Source organism: Misgurnus anguillicaudatus, chromosome 12 (genome assembly GCF_027580225.2).
Source record: "Misgurnus anguillicaudatus chromosome 12, ASM2758022v2, whole genome shotgun sequence".
Taxonomy (NCBI): Eukaryota; Metazoa; Chordata; class Actinopteri; order Cypriniformes; family Cobitidae; genus Misgurnus; species Misgurnus anguillicaudatus.
In genome coordinates, this window is record NC_073348.2 from 38241732 (window position 1) to 38254509 (window position 12778).

Genomic DNA, 12778 nt, shown 5'->3' on the forward strand with positions numbered 1-12778 from the left:
GGTAGATTAGCAAGTAACTATAAACACGTTTCTGCATTATACATTTGCATATGTAGTAGGAGACTATCCTGGTGGAAAGATCAGTTAATGTTTATGGAAAATGCTAACATGGTGGCAAGCTAACAATTAATAAGCAAGTCAATAAACTTTATTCGGCAGCATTCTGAAGAATGCGGATGAAACATATCAGTGTTTATAGATTATTAGCCATGCAATCGAGTTGCATTGCCATTCTTGGAGGCAAGAAAAGGTTGAGTGGACGTGCACAAAGGAGCGCATTCATTTGGCCGATATCAAATTCCTTCTCAGGCATCTTGGACTACAAGAGGCCAAGCTTACTGCTCTAAAACCAATTTCCCTCAGCCGGGTTTCTATGAATCGAGCCGTGCCGAATGCAAATGGCGTCACATAGTATTGATTCTCCTTTAATGACTTTGTTACGCCTCTGACTGTCCTTTACAAAAGCAGAGCCGGCTGGTTCGTTCAAGGGCCTCTGCTTGATAAACTTGTCTGACTTCAATACTCTGCTTGTATGTGTGTGTGTCTCTCTCTCTCTTTCTCCGTTGCAACGTGACTCACTGTGCACACAGCAGTGGCTTTCTCTCCCTCGCTGGTGTAGAGGGAAAAACAGGTTGACTGACTGATGGTTTTGCTGATGAACGGTGACAGAGCCACTCGATGGAGACTTGCATAGAGACAGCTTTCTGCCAGCCAACAGCGGTCTCCCTCCTTCATTATCAGAGAGAGACGCCCGCCGTGCTGCTTCCGCAGGGCAGTTAAAGAGCTTCTGTGGAGATCATAGCAGAGATGTTACTCTAATGGCAGCGTTTTCACTGCATGTGTTTTAGGCCTTGATAAAAGATTGAGGAAAAGCACTATTTAGGCATGGCAACACAGCTTGCCTTTTGATGACTAGCCACAATCACAGGACTCATCGTGACATCCCTATAAAAAGACAGCTTACATAACCAAGGCTGATGTATACAAATTGTACATTATGAGCATTGTTGGGAAGGTAACTCTATACACCACAAACCACATATCATCACACCAAAACAAAGTCTGATGAAAAGTCAGGCGTATTTGTGGCTAAAATTCATAAGTTGTTCATTTATTACAAAATACAAGTTTGAACAATGTCTATCGCAAAAACAAAAAGCCCAATGTGGACGTTTTCAAGAAATGTCCCAAGGCAAGATCGACTGAATTTAAATGGATTTAAATATGGTAAAATTAACCCAAAGCATTGTAGTAAACACGCAAAAGTAAACATGAAAAAGTATAACTGGGCCTTGTCAGCCCTTAGTTGGTCTTCAACAACAAAACAAAAGGTTTGAAACATTAAAGTTCCACACAAAAGACATACATGTTCCAGTATCCGGGATAGTTCACCCAAAAATGAAAATTCTGTCATTTACTTACCCTCGTGTTGTTAACCTGTATAAATTTCTATGTTCAAGGAAGATATTTGAATGATGTTTGTAACGAAACTACTATGTACTATAGTAGTACTATGGAAGTCAATAGTGCTTCTGTTTCCTTGTTTATTACAAATATCTTCCTTTGTGTTTAGCAGAACAAAGAAATTTATACAGGTTTGTATAACAACATTTTCATCTTTAGGTGAACTCTCTCTTTAACTTGCAAACATGCAGTTGATGTAAGTCAGTGTCCAGCTGGTAAAGCAGTGCTTGGCAAGGAATTATGGTCCATACAGTGGCAGGTGTATGACTGCAGAACGTGATCACATGTCCAACCTACTAACCATATTTATAAGGGGGCCACCACTGCTCAGAAAACAGGAAGAAGATTCGGCTGTGGTTACAGGAAGCAAAGGCACATGAGCTTTCAACCGCTCGAGCATGGAATAACACAAACATGTGACAAAGCGTTAGTCAGAGGGTCGTTTGACGACACAGTACTACACCTCTGCTTCTTCTGACCGTGGGAGTGTTGTGGTCAATGGACTGTTAATCTGTGCGGTCAGACGACGTCAGAAGAACAGGTCAGTTGTAATGCTGCTGGGGTTTTACAGATTCGGTAAAGAGCATGTTAGTGTATCCCACCTCCGCATTGACTCACCGTTTCAGTCTGAAAAACGCGCACACGTCCCCTTAACCACACAAACACACCACAATCACTCGACTAAAACGATTTAAGATTTCAAATGTTCACAAATAGTGTGTGAAACAGTTTTATCAGTGATCTGAGCTTAAAGGCCTTATTCAGGTTTATACACCCAGAGTGTGTAGGCAGCTGTCAGGGGCAACAGATACCATCCACCGATCTAAGATCAGTGAAAAGCTGTCACCGGCTCAATTGAGGAAGGGTCTGCTATCATCACTGTCACAGCACAATCTCAAAAACTCAGATGCCAATACCCCCTTTTACAGCTGGAATTGTGCTGGTGACAGATCTAGGGGATCTGCAAACGTCTGTTGCAAGCAGACAGCAATGCCTGAGAGACAAATAACGAAATGCCGCATAAGAGTTTTACACCCATTTTACATACAAATTAATTTCATTCAAAACATCATGATATAAAATAATACAAAACAACACAATAAATAGTTACTAATTTATAAAAGCTTTAGTTGGACATCCCTTCTACGACCCATCAGAAAAATTTTTGGCGATCTTGGACACCAAGATTATACATCAGGGCTCAACATAAAGGACTGCCCGGATGCCCGGGGCAAGCGTGAGAGACATTCGGGCCAGTGAAAAGTTTTGTCACTTCCCGATCGGGCCAGTGCTTCACCACGAGGTCACTAAAATATATTTTCATCAATGTATATTATTTAACATCTTGGAAGCAGACATTTACTTGGGTAAAACACGACAAAAGAAACAATGCTATATTTTGCACAGTTTGCTGTCAGTTTACAGGTAAAGCAGAAAAGTTGGGAACCTTTTTTTGTTGGAACATGTCTGTTGTGTACACAATTATACTTAACTTTTGAATTATTACTTTTTAAATATGTGACACTGACAGTTTTTTATTGGGGCCAGTGAAAATTTTGGCAGGGCAAGTGAAAACCTGAACCACTGGACTGAACGGGTCAGTATGAAAAATTATTTGCATTGAGCCCTGTACATGATGAAGGCAGGGGTGAAGGGTCAGACAAACTCGACACCCTGTTCGTCTCTCATGTCCGTGGCAAACAGACGGAGAGGTGATGCTGGCTTAAGCGCCCCAGTCCACTGGACTCGGAGGGATCAAGAGAGGTTGCTGTCCTGCTTTCACCCTAACCCCATTCATAAAGCACTTTGGTCCCAGAATTTTCCATAAAAATTGACAGATTTTGTGAGGCCCTAGTAACACTGCCGTAACGTACACAAAAAGCATTATGTGTGAACAAGATGCAGAAACAATGCCATAAGGGGGGGTGACATAGTGAGGATGCATGTGTCATCAAAACCAGAAGTTATGGTTCAGCTCTTTGTCACAGGGATTTAAACGCAGATCAACATTCAGATCAAGAAATGTCGGCAAACTGGACTAAAGCAGAGATCGGGGAGCTTGTCACTACTGCTCTGAAGCTGAGATCATTCATCAGCATGACAAAACAGAGCATCACGCGCTCCTTTTTGTCATAAACTAAAATGCACACACATGGTTTCTCGAGAGAAAAATCACGGATAATTGGCAAACTGTGGAAAAAATATATCAGGTGTCTTTATGGGATCTTTACGGTATGTGTGTGAATGCATGCACAGATTTCAGAATATCATTGGCAGTGTGAATGAACCAAAAATGAATCCCAGACGCATTTTTCGTGCATTTTCCGTAATCACTGTGTGAAAATGGCTCGTGTCATCATGCCAACCAGGGTTAAGGGCGACATGGGGCCTAAACTGCAGACACCTTTACTCTCACCCAGAAAATTCACAGCGCATTAGTGTGACAAATTTGGCCTGGCTTGATTTTGTCAAGGATACTTAGCAAGCACTTGAAAATGCATGTAAAGGCAGGTCTCTTTTCTGGGGTGGTGCTACTGCAAAGAAAAAGCTTGCATCTCGTGCATTCGTCAAGGTGAGAATTTCAGAAAGTTTCAATAGTGTTTTTGAATGACTGTTTTGGCTCATTTCAGACATGCGTTTCATGAAAATCGTTAAACAAAACCGGTCACAACTGATACATGCCTAGTTTTGCGATGCCAAATGAACTATAACGAACCCTACGAAGACTCCAAAGTACGCAAATTATGGATTTAATAAAATCTTGGCAAGAGTATATGGTGAACAATAACCTTCATTAACAAAAAGCATGAACAAACATGCCATTTCAACAAAATGAAGCGATTATTAGACAAAATCCAAGAGACACCCAAGTTTGTTCTTTTAAACAAGATCTGAATTGAAACGTCTCTGTTATGCAACACCTTCTCATCTTAACAATCAGACTCTTTTACTTTACAATCTGCTTTGTTCACTAACAGAAGACGATCAGAGAAGCAGGATAGAGATGCAGAGCTAATGAGGCATCTATCAGGGCCCACGGTGTCCCTGTCATTGTGAACAGAGAATCCATTAACCCACGTGACCTTGCTCGGTTGTGTCCACTCCACACCAACCAGACAACACTGACATGGCCTGAGGAAAGACCAGAAACACAGCTCATTACTGCAGGAGCGCTTCCAGTCATCCCACCCATCACCAGCTGACCAATGGCTTTGGTGCTCCAAAGCACAACATTCAACCGGACCGGGATCAGTTCTCGATTTACAGGACGAGGTTATAGGGATGCGTGTGTTTGCGGTTTTGTCTAGAGCAGAATTTCAAGTTGTCTCAGATCGATTTGCCTGTAATTCAAATCAGACTCAAAAGCAGTGGTGTACTACTAAGCAAATTATCAACTGACCAACAAAAGAAGGCAGTGTGTCAAAAATAGACTTTCACTACCAACACTTTAGCAAATCAACCAGCCAACAACAAACAAGATTTGCTAGGCAGAAAACAGCAACATGGTTTAACCAGACCCTCATGCTGTTGTTGAATTATGCTGTACAGTCAATAATATTGCCACAAGATTTCACACATAAGGGTCCTGTCTTATTCCTCACCAACCCCCTTCTCGCTCTCTTTTTGTCCCTAAAATGATAAATTGTGCCTTCCTATCCTCACGTGGGGAGGTGCGCCATATGGAGGGTGTGAATGATGACATCGTCCGCTTTTCTCTGGTGGCCAGATTAGATGGAAACAAGCCTGTTTGGGGAGTTGCCTTGTGGCAGGGCAAAGCAGTGAAAGACCTGCGTCAGAAACGACGCTACACTGATGGGAAGATTAGACAAGCGACTGACATCGCAGACGAGACCGCAGGAAAGATTAATTTCAACACGTCCGATTTTCCTGCCTCTGCAATGACATGAACCAGAGCGATGCAACTTTGTCATCACGTATCCGGGTCTGGTGTCCAATCTCAACATAACACTGACTGTGACGTTACAGTCAAGATGTACCCCCTCAACATTAAATTGCACATTAAATTAAGTACAATGTTGTTACAATGCTAAAAACAAAGTTGTGACTGCTGCTAAGTTAGCACTATATGCTAGTTAATTCCGTATCTTCATTCTCTACAGGCTCAAACATAAGGTCTGTTTTTACACACACAGAGCTACTGAACTGCTCTGTGAAACAGCCAATCAGAGCACAGTTCAACATTATTATTAATTACCCTTTCAAATAAGGTAATAATAGACCATTTCTTTCTAAAGGCAAATCCTAAGGTTCTATGCAGATATCAAAGAACAATTTAACAGATTATGTTAATGCATTATTTGGCACCTTTAAATCTACAGATTTAAACTATGAAGTTTATCTCTTTTAATGGTGTACTGGAGGGTTTTATTATTATGGGAACGGGTCAAGCAAGAGGTCAGAAAACTCCTTTGACGTGGAGGCCTATAAAAATGGACGACTGATAAGCTAGCTCGGTTGTCAATACAAATATATTTTGAGTTTACTCGCTTCATTCGAACATGAAATTCTATTCATCGAGACATTCACGCGGAAATTTGCGTAATGGGAGGGGCTTCTGCAACTCCGCCCCCTTCCTGTAATCACGTCAATACTAGAGAAAGCTCCTGATTGGTTAACGCGGCGCATTCTTCTGCCAAAGTTCAAATTTTTCAACTTGCGCGTTTGCCATGGCAACGCTCAATTTGCGCTATTCGTGCGAACTAGACGCGCGAATGAGGTGGAATCGCATCTACCGCGCCGGGCTACACGCCTAATTTGCGCCGTGGGACCTCCAGACGGGCATCAACGCGTCTTTACATTGACTTAACATTGAAATCACTCACGCTTGACGTCTCTACCGCGGCTGGTCTGAACGCAGCATAAGGCTGTTCTCGGGTGGCTAAACACCAATACAGTAGCATATGCATCAAATTCCCCTCATCTTTATTAGCTGGAAAAACAATTAACACAAAAATAAATAGTCTCACACCTTAATCCATTGAGACACGAGAAAAGATCAAATAAACAAAAAATATTGTTATAATGCTTCAAAAAAGAAAAAAGTAGCCAATCCTAGATTGGGCCAGAACCATTAGCTATTCATTGTCCAAGAGCAACCCTTCAACTCACATTCCCAGGATTCCTAGCAGCTGGTGGAAAGGTACTCTGGGGTGACCCCTGTGACCCCAGCACATTGATATCTGAGACAAAGTGTCTTTACCCTTCTCCATGTTTCCTCCGAATAAACAGTCCTCAGGCCACAGTCCCTACAGGAGCAATTTGTGCGAGTGGTCAAAAAAGCGCCGCCATCCCGAAGAGATCAAAGCTATTTCTGCGTCTCCAAACATACAGGGGGGAGTGAAGAACATCAATTTGCAGAGCAAACAGCAGCTGCTCAGAAAGGGAGAGCTACCTGCCTCCACAGCCTAGCGCAGCCTTCCACCCCCACTTCACCGGTGGAGTCGTTCATCTCTGATGTCCACCCCCTATACACCTCTGAAAGTGGAATTTACTACCCACACCGAGTCTTTGAAATGGCTGCAAAATCATCCTCACTCCTTTAATCCTGTTAGATGTGCTTTTGCGAGTCGTCCCTTTGTGCAACACAGCCTTTGAAGGAGAGCTTTGCTCGTGGATGTGGTTCGCACGCCGAACGCCACCCAACATTAGCGAGATACGAAACCGCTGTGATACGCTGACAGTTCTGTCTGGATTTCAGTTCTCAGACGTTGTTAGCGATGCCGCAGACTCCGTTTGGGAATGCTAATCATCCGAGGACAGCCACGAAGCAGCCGGTGAGAGTCTCGACACTTTGGCAAGCTCTGTCGCCTGTGGCTGCAGAGCTCGGCTAACAAAAGAACGGCAACCTGCAATCTCATTTCAGCAATTTCCAACAGATTCTAAGAGCGAACGTCTAATTTGTTAGCTAGGAAAGAAAAAAAGGTAATTTATTCAGGTTTATGACCTCTGACCTCTCGCTTTGATCCATCGGAGGAGTGTGGGTAATAAAGCAGCGAGTCCTCACAGTCTGCTCCTATGCACACAGTCAGTCAATAAGAGGTTACTGCTTGTCTATCTGTGTGTCCGACCTCTAATGCAACCAGCCGCAGGGGCAAAACAGCAGGCAGGACACAGGCAGGTTACTGCCAGGCCTATCCGATGATCTGCAGGCTTCTACCACCCGCTTGTTAACAAGACGGTCATCGCTGTTTAAGCAACGCCTGAGTGGTGTTAATGTAAGATCTATTCCTTGATGCTTATCTGTTATCTATCCTGCACTTTATTGTCCAGTGGTCTCAATGATTTATATAATAATAACCAACGTACAAGTAATTTAAAGCATGTGATGCATTCATTTCTTTGATAAATTAGCATGCACATAAAAAAGCACAAGCGACTCAATTGTTGCTAATCAAGATTTACATTTAAATTAATGCATGTGGCAGACACTTTAATTCAAAGTGACTAACGGTGCATTAAAAGATATACATTATTCAGCATGTATGATTCCTGGGATTGAACCCACAACTTATCTCACTGCTAATGCAATGCTGAACTATAGAAACACAAATGAAATCAACCAAATTAAACGAAAGTCAAAACTGATTTCGCAAAGCCGTAAAGTCTAACGCTGATGAAAGAGTGTGTAAAAAGATCCAACTATATCACATATTAACTGCACACAATACAACTTGTTTAAACTACTAGTCACAGTATTGTCACATCACTGATCATATGAATCGGTGTCTTACAGCAGTTAGACGTAAAACATCACCAGGAAGAAAAACAGCCATGAATCTCTTCTGAAGGCAGCTTGCAGCTTGAGCATCGATTACATTGATCTGTACCTCAACATCTTAATGTTTAATCACACACCAGCCCTTTAACTCCGCTGTCATGTGATCCCAATAAAACCCTTTAACCACATCCCTCCCCAGGCAGACTGCGGGGGTCCCCGATTCATATGGACTCTCTCAACGAACGAGCATTACGGATCGCTCAGAAACTCAATCTGCCTCACTCGACTCTGATGATGACCACAGTACAAATACTCAGAGGAAATTGACGTAATAGGATTTTTTAAAACGCTACAGTGCACCAAATATAGGCTGGGCAGATCCTTATGTGCGGTGGAGATGTTGATTTCAACACTGTATGCGTTGCTCAGTCTGTGGATATAAAAAGAAATCTCCTCCAGAGTACTGAAACAGCACAGCAGACAGAGAAGAGAGAGCAAGGCCGTGAATCTGTCTGAGTGTTTGTGTATGCATTTACTATGATCTGAAGCATTTCTAGCACTTTGCAACTTCTAAACAACGTTCACCAGTACAACCCGCCTATAATCCAGAGTTGGACAAATATTAACACACTCCATGCCTAGCTTTGTTAAGATTTGAACAAAACCTAAATCATAATTTCTTGTGCTTTATACAATGTTATATCCTGCAATGCCGTAACATTATTTTACAGCAAGACGCCCTTATTCTGCAAGTAACGAAGAGTTGAAATACCTTGAAAATAAAGTTATTCAGGGCTGCATAATGATTAATCGCGACTAATCGTTTGCAGAATAAGTATACATGCATGTATATATTTAAGAAATAATGCTTATAAAATAATACTTTTAAATGCTTAAAATGTAAAAATACATTTTTTTTCTTAAAATTATAAATGCATATGTGTGTAAAAACTTTTATATGGCAAACGATTAGTCACAATTAATCGTTATGCAGCACTCCAGTTATTTCACATTTTTAACCCAATTTCTTGTTCACTTTTGAAAAATAAGTTAAAAAATCGTTCACACTGCTCCCGATTAATCAAACTGATAATGCAGGTTGAAAGCATTGCATCGTGGGATACAGCACACATGCAATGTGCTCTAGCTGTATACTTTATCAAATGTAGTATCATGTCATAATACAGAATAGTATGCAGAGCTGCAAAAATAGTACGAGAGCGATGATATATGCCATTTCGAATACAGCAGAAGTCTTACGGGCAATTTTAAGATGTGCAGCCAGCCAGCACTTTTCCTGATTTAAAAGAAATGCTCTACTTTAATGGATTTACATGTGAAGAAATCGCTCTTCCTGGACGTCATTGTGTGAGGTCTGTATTAAATTACGTGCTCATCTTTTTTGTTCATACAGCAAGGCCTCTGTTGACATCTCCTGCAAAACTGCTGTCTATACACTACCACCTCTGTGTCAAGGTCAAGCACAGTGTTTGCAGGAACCAAGGTTAAAAAATAAAGCGATAGGTTTCCGGGTGCAATGGCTCTATTTGAAACTCGGCTCTTGTATGGAAAGACGTACCACGCTAACTTATATGTCCTTCCTTTACAGCTGAGCCACGTGGATGGCAGGTACTACTAATCATTAACAAGTCAATCAAATTCAGATGAAAGACTGATATGAGTCACTTCAGAGTTTGAGAAATATAACAGAAACGCCTGGAGTTCAACCAAGTTATACAGTAATCACATTGTGGTTCAATACAAAATACTAGCTGAATGCTCAATAAATACCGTAGTGTATACTATAAACTGTCTTTTACTTTTAAGTATAGTATTTAAAACGAATAACGCAACAATAAACATTTCAAACAGTGGAATGTACAATGTTGTTTCAGAGAGTGGTTTGCAATTACCATCTTGAATTATTTGGCATTTAATCAAATATTGTGTAAAAATATTTAAACAAAGTTTTGCCTTTTACCTAATCTCATGTCGTTCCAGACCAATTTGCCTTTCTTTTGCATGAGCAGCATAAACATTTTCTACATTTCTTTGCTAGCGTTACATAGAGGAGTCATCTGGAACAAAAATTTACAGAAATAAATGTTTGGGTTTCATTCCTGGCTTGCTGGTGTTTATTTGCCACACTGGAAATTACAGGTCAGGCCAAGCAAGCACACTGCATTGTGGGATACAGCACTCAGCGCAACATGCTACATTTCAACTACACAATTTAACATGCAGGTCATGCAGGTAGACAATACACAGTACGTATCCTATACTGTGGATATAGTAAGAATGGCAGTATCCCATTCATTCAAACACAACCCAACTTGTGATTTTAGAAAAAAAAAGAGACCAATAAGGTGTACGCTCTACCCTACATGCAAATACAGCATGAAATTCTGCAAAGAGGCCATACAAGCACATTTAATATCATTAAGCTTAAGTCTCTATCCCTACCGAGAGCCGATACAAAGCCATAGTGCTCATCTTCTGGACCAAAGCTTTATTTGACACTGCGAAGTCTGGCCTGCAATCAATAATTCACTAACTCCCCACTATGGGAAGCGCTTTTAGTAAACACTTTCTCGACACGCAGAACGGATGTGAATGCAAAATTTCCTGTTTAATATTTACCATACGTCATCGTTGCTTATTTTAAGTCAAAAAACACACCAATGCTGTTTTTCAAGAATAGCAGATGGCCTGGGTGAGGTCTTTATCATAATTAAGTGATCTATCACCAATAGTACTTTAACAACGCATGCAAATCAGCGTCTAGAAAAACTGAAAGTCAACAGAGGGATGTTTGCGGCCATAACATGACCCCTGGGGATGGGCAGCGCGGCATTTGTTGCCTACCTGTTCTGTGACCCACAAACACAGACTCTGTGGCTCTAAGGTTGTGTGCATCCACCACACCATCTGTCCATCTCACCTGCTGTGTCGTTACTGGCCTAAAACGCCTCCCACTACACCAACCTGCCTATAGGTGAGCTGCCAACATGTAAAGCATCTGGGTGGAGCGCTCTATCATGATGCTAATGCAAAAGGTATTGTGATGCGAGAAGCAACCCCCATCTCCCTCCATCCCAACCGGTACTTCGGCAACTGCAAGACTTGATTTATATGTGGAGCGGTTTCAGCTGTAACAAGGAAAGCAAGCATTTTATATACTTTCACTAACACCCGCCCTGATACTAACTTGTAAATAGAGGTCTTTAAGAGATAAGAGAGAACTTATGGCAAAATATGGGGTTTGATAGTTGTAGTAACTTTATTAACCACACATTATCAAAAGTGCAAAATATATGACAGCCAATGATAAAACCAAAAGCTTTCACACATAAAACCACCTTAACTTAAATAGTTCTGCTTAACGTAATATAAGCACTGGTTGAACTCAAAAGCTGTGTACTGTAGTGTCACTTTTTAACACATCAGATTAAATCTTGGCACATTTAAAGCCGTGATATCCACGTTTGCACTGAAAAAAGCTGTGATTGACTGTGTCTAGCCCCTTGTTTCACAGATATTTCAGACAAAAAGCCACAATGCATGATAGTAACAGCATGCAGTACAGTACAGTAGTCATGACCCCTACAAATCAACATATAAACAACAATCTCTATAATATGATTTCTCTTTTAACTACCATTTAATAATATTAACATCTTAAGGCACGAGCCCTCGAGTGATCACCCATTAACATCAATTCACAGTCTAGCAGGAGGACATTGCTACCATAAGCTTATGTGGATGAGCTACACATGCTCGTCCTTTATACATTCAATTTGAGGTTAACACGCCGTTTCAGAGCACTTGTTATTGATAGAAGACGATTTCTGGTTTAACAGCTGGTTAAATAAGTTAAAGGTAATGGAAAGCAGGAAACGATTGCACATTTACACAGCATGTGAACCAATGTCTGGGATACTACAATGCATTACCATCCTAAATATGATCGAGCACATATGCACACACAAATAAATGTTACAATGCAACACATAAACACGAACAGAAAGTGTTCAGACAGCTTTAATGAAATAAAGCGTCTCACCTTCCACTCCGGCTGCCCGAGGTTGACTGGATCCGTCTCTTGACTGGATTTGATCCCTTGCTCAGCGTTTCTTGACAGAAATCCTCTCAAAATGTTTAAAAATCAAATTTGAGGATTTACCGCGATCCTCGGCGAGTGCGAGTAACGTTAAATAAAATTAAAGCGCTCCTGTGTCTTCGATATCTATGGTTACCTCAGAAATCGGAAGCTGTACAAAGACGCTAAAACCGTTTAAAACTGGATCACGTTCACAAATACTTCTTCACAAACGCCTTTTTATACGATCCATGCGTAGTTACATAAAACCTAAGCGTTCTGCGTGCCGGCATTTGTGTATTTAAGTGAAATGTTTTTGTGTAAATCCAGTGAGTCGCCGCTGTTGCTACTGCTGCTCCTGCGCGCGCGTGCGTGTGTATGTGTGCGCGAGTCTGCTCGACTGCATTCCTCCCTCTATTGCACAATGAGCCGCTATAATTTATTCATGAGATCATGGGGATGGAGGTGCTCTGTCG

General features: G+C 41.3%; 1 protein-coding gene across 4 annotated transcripts in view; it reads right to left on the minus strand.

The window, feature by feature from the left end:
- The window catches only part of zmiz2 (zinc finger, MIZ-type containing 2), a 38670-nt gene extending 25973 nt beyond the window's left edge, over positions 1-12697 (minus strand). For 3 of the 4 annotated variants that reach the window (XM_073874555.1, XM_073874552.1, XM_073874553.1), the window contains exon 1: positions 12267-12697. The gene's annotated coding sequence lies outside the window, so the exon portion shown is untranslated. Of the gene's footprint in view, positions 1-10184; positions 10209-12266 lie in introns of those variants that run through there. The other variant, XM_073874554.1, reaches the window with a different exon arrangement.
- Between the last annotated feature and the right edge of the window lie 81 nt (positions 12698-12778).